Genomic DNA, 4,091 nt, shown 5'->3' with positions numbered 1-4,091 from the left:
TCGAACTTAAATTCAGTCTTTTATATCGATTTTGAATATGTTGTGGCGACCTGAATCATTTGCAATGTTATTCAACACAAGTCATCAAAAGAAGAATATAAGAATTGACGTCAATTCACATACATACATATGCATTTATGCATTTCATATGGTGGTAAAGGCCAGTCACTGCCTTCGTGCGTGACTCGTACCGGTACATGGAGTTGCATGAGAGGTCGGCATCGTCCAGCACAAAATTCTCAAATGGAGTTGTATCATAGCATTCTTACATTTATATGATATTTGAAGAATGCAGAATCCTGGAAGTTAAATGCTATGATTTTGTGAGACACTGTGTTGGAGATTGTCGTTGTTATTCTCTTGACAAATACTTCGTCAAGTGGAAAGATATTCTCTTTAAACTCATGTGTTTTGGCTTTCCATTGTGAGAAAAATGGTTGTTTCTAAAATACTCTTAACCAGTTGAGATATGTTTATATTCATAGTCGTTACTTGCTGAGCTTGTCTCACCCCGTTAACTCATTTTTTTAAGATACGCTTAGGTTGTTGACGTGCATTTTTTGAGGATGGACTTGGTAGTTGCACGCACTACCTTATCACAATACCGATAATCTAAACTTATGTTTGAAATCCATATTTTTGGCAGTATGTCGTTCGTGCTGTAATAAGCTTTGTACTTGAAGAAGTAATCATGTATATCATGGTTACGTTGTTTATATAATATATTGTTTGCCTGTGAACTGTGTGGTCAGTTATACCGTAACTATAGAGGAAATTGTCGGTGAATCAGGAACCGGGGGTCCCTGAATCCCGAGGCCAGGCCAGCAATCTGCCACATGGTGCCATTCCACGGAGTCTCCTCCACGAGGTAGAAAAGATTAAGTCCCGGGAGAGGGCGCTCGGGGCCACAGTCAGTGGTCCCCGAGTACCCGAGTTCCCCGATGATCTACAAAGTCTAAGTGCCGGGAAGAAAGTGCTCGGGAAGATATACGGTGGCCCCCGAGCACCCGAGTCCCCCGACGATCAGGAAAGCTAAGTACCGAGAGAAACGTGCCCGAGGCCGTGAGCGGCAGCCCCCTGGGCGCCCAAGTATCCCGAGGACCCACTGAAGGAAGTTTCGGGAAAGAGTGCTTGGGGCTGCGTGCAGCGGCCCCTGAGCACTCAGTCCCCCGAGGATCCATACAAGCGTGCCCGGGAGAGAATGCTCGGGGAGGTGAACAGTACCCCCGAGCATTCGGTTCCCCAAGGACAAGAAAGGGCATTCTCGGGAGAGAGTGCTCGGGGAAGTGAACAGTGACCCCCGAGCACTCGGTTCCCCGACGACCTAGAGAGCCCCCTGACAGTGGCCCCCGAGGGGGCCACTGGTGAGGTGTCAGCCAGTCAAAGGCCCAAGGCTGCATTTAAAGAGCGCGCGTGGCCTGTCACCTCCAACTGCTCCCGCCATGCTCGGTGTCAGTTCCTGCCACATTCTGGCAGAAAGGCGTGGGGTCATTGAATGCACGGGTCCCATCCCATGCCATCCGACCCGTCTCGGGATAACGTCGTAAGGGCCGAGGCGTTCTGTCTGCCGCGCTGCTGTGGCATGAGAACAAGACAGGGCGGGCACGTCGGGCCGCTCCGCGGCTGCCCGGTGGGCCCTCTCCACGGCGCCCGTTGCCAGTGCATTTATGGTAACGGATGACCGGACGTGGGACGTATTTTCCACCCCCGGTCACTTCGCACAGAGGCTATGATGACGCCCTTTCCATTTATGGTGTCTTGAAACTCGTGCCCTCCTCCCGTTCGGGGCACGCTACTGCCGGCGGGTATTTAAAGCCGCCGGCAGCACGGAAACAAGAGAGAAGAAAAGAACACAGACAAAAGAGAGAGTTCTCGGGAAAAAGGAGTCTTTGGCTGAAGAAGTTTTCAAGGTAACGAAGAGAAGTGTAGACCGAAGAATAAGGAGTCCCAGGCTCTAAGATAGACAGACATTCTTGTAACTAGCAATATCCTTGAGGGACATTCTCAAGGTATTTATAGTATCCATACAGGAGTAGGGTGTTACGTCTCCGTGCGGCCCGAACCTGTCTAAACACCAGCGCATTTACCCCATTCCGCATTAGATCATTCCACCCCACCGACCATCGCATTCATACCCATTTATTTCTCCGACGAACATATTCAAGATCATCCCCCAGTCGAATCTCTAAAAAGGGGTCCCCCAGGATCCCTGCGACAGGAGTTAACCCTCCGACAGAAATACTGCCAAAATTTTTCATATTTGAATAAAATATATTTAGTTATAAAGTAGGGTGTTACAAGGCCGCCGTCTTCTGGCTCCTTCGCGTTCGCCGGGGGAGGCCATGGAAAGGTAGGATGCGGTGAAGAGGGGAAGCGAGGGAGAGGTGGGTGGTGGTGCGATCGCAGTTGGGCTCTCTTCTCTCACGAAGACGGAGGTGGCGGAAAAAAAAAATGCTGCGCGCTGTGTGCTTGCTTCCGCTTCCTTTGATCACAAGGAGGCGAGGCGCTTTGCTACGTCGTCGGGAAATGGGATGTGATGGGGGCCTCTTGCAGCGAGTGAGTTTTGCAGTAGTAGTGCTTCATTTTATTTCCACATAAAATTGCAACTTCAAGATTGCAAGTGTTAATCTACTTGACACCCCTATATTGTTCTTAATAGTTTATGCGATTATGTGAAGTGATGTGATTTATTTGCATGTATTAATCCACTTCACAATTCTTGCAACTTAATAAGTCGCAATTTACAGGTTTGAAGTTCAAGTTCCAGCAATTGAAAGTGGAGGATTCATACTACTAGCCCACCCAACCTGTTTGCTGGTGGGTTTCCAACTCCTGGGCACTAATTTTTCAAGACCTGACCCTTAGGCCACACCACGGCCCATGGCATGGCTAAACGGGCATATATTTGATAAATTTAGTTGGTAGGGGTTTATTTTCTAAAATCTTAGTTTAATATGTTTTTTAAAAAATGTGACGTTTTGTGGCAATGCAATGCATTATGGCATTATGGTATTGTGCTAATTGAAAGATTTATTACTATCAACACGCAACATTAGAATCGACAAATGAAAAAATTCTTTGGGTCTAACCAAAAAGTGCAAAACCACTTGCAGTATAGGCGGATATTCTATCTTAAATGCTTCAAGATTTGTGCAAAGTTTACATTGTTTAGAAGTTAGAATGAACAATGGATTGAATCTTGAAAGTTCACAATAATCTAGAGTCGCATTTAGGGTCAGTTTGCTGTTGCTATGTTGAGCATGTTGTGTTTTGTTGTGCTGCCTTCTTTTTTAAGCTGCTTTAAATAAGGTGTTCAAATTAACTTTCGATAAATTATGTTTAACAACTGTTGATCTACACACAATTGTTGTCCAAAAGTTAAACGCATGAATATCTCTGTTTAAAATCTAGATTAAAAGAAAAACATTTAGCCAAACAACAAAAGTGTGAAAAGCAGTTCCTCCAATTGAGATTATCATAATCAACTTCAATGCTACAAGGAACCTTAATAATGGTGATAGAGATGGACCTTAGCTCCATTAGAATATGTTTGCTTCCCATTTGATTACTTTTTGCGGCTATCACCCTATTACCCTGCTCTTTAAAGTTTAGCCCCGTCTAGCTCTACTCATAGAAACAACCATAAAAAAATTCTAACACAGTCCTTTTATTGCATACAAATCATATGATCTCTTAAGATGCCTTACGTATTTTTGAACCATCCCAATAGTGTCCAGAATTTTTTAGAATCGACATGTTTGGATATAAAAAAAGTTTAGGTTTGGGCTCAAAGTAATATGCAACAAAATACATCATAGGATGTAATTTGGGGAATTGCTGTACAGGCTAGACATGTTCATTGGCAGTAGCCTGTGTCACAAAATTTTCAAGCTTGTTGGACCATATGGCTAATCCGAAAAAAATATCAGTAGTGTCCCGGTATTTTTAATACATTTTTGTTAAAATGATAGTTTATTAAAAAAACATGAACACATTTTTATACCATTTAGAAATAAATAGAATACTTGTGGTTTTAGGATGAAAACTGTTGGGCTAGTCTTTTTAAGCACAACCTGACTTGGGATTTGGTA

The sequence above is a fragment of the Phragmites australis genome, chromosome 13, assembly GCF_958298935.1.
Source record: "Phragmites australis chromosome 13, lpPhrAust1.1, whole genome shotgun sequence".
Taxonomy (NCBI): domain Eukaryota; kingdom Viridiplantae; phylum Streptophyta; class Magnoliopsida; order Poales; family Poaceae; genus Phragmites; species Phragmites australis.
This window is presented reverse-complemented; position numbering follows the sequence as displayed.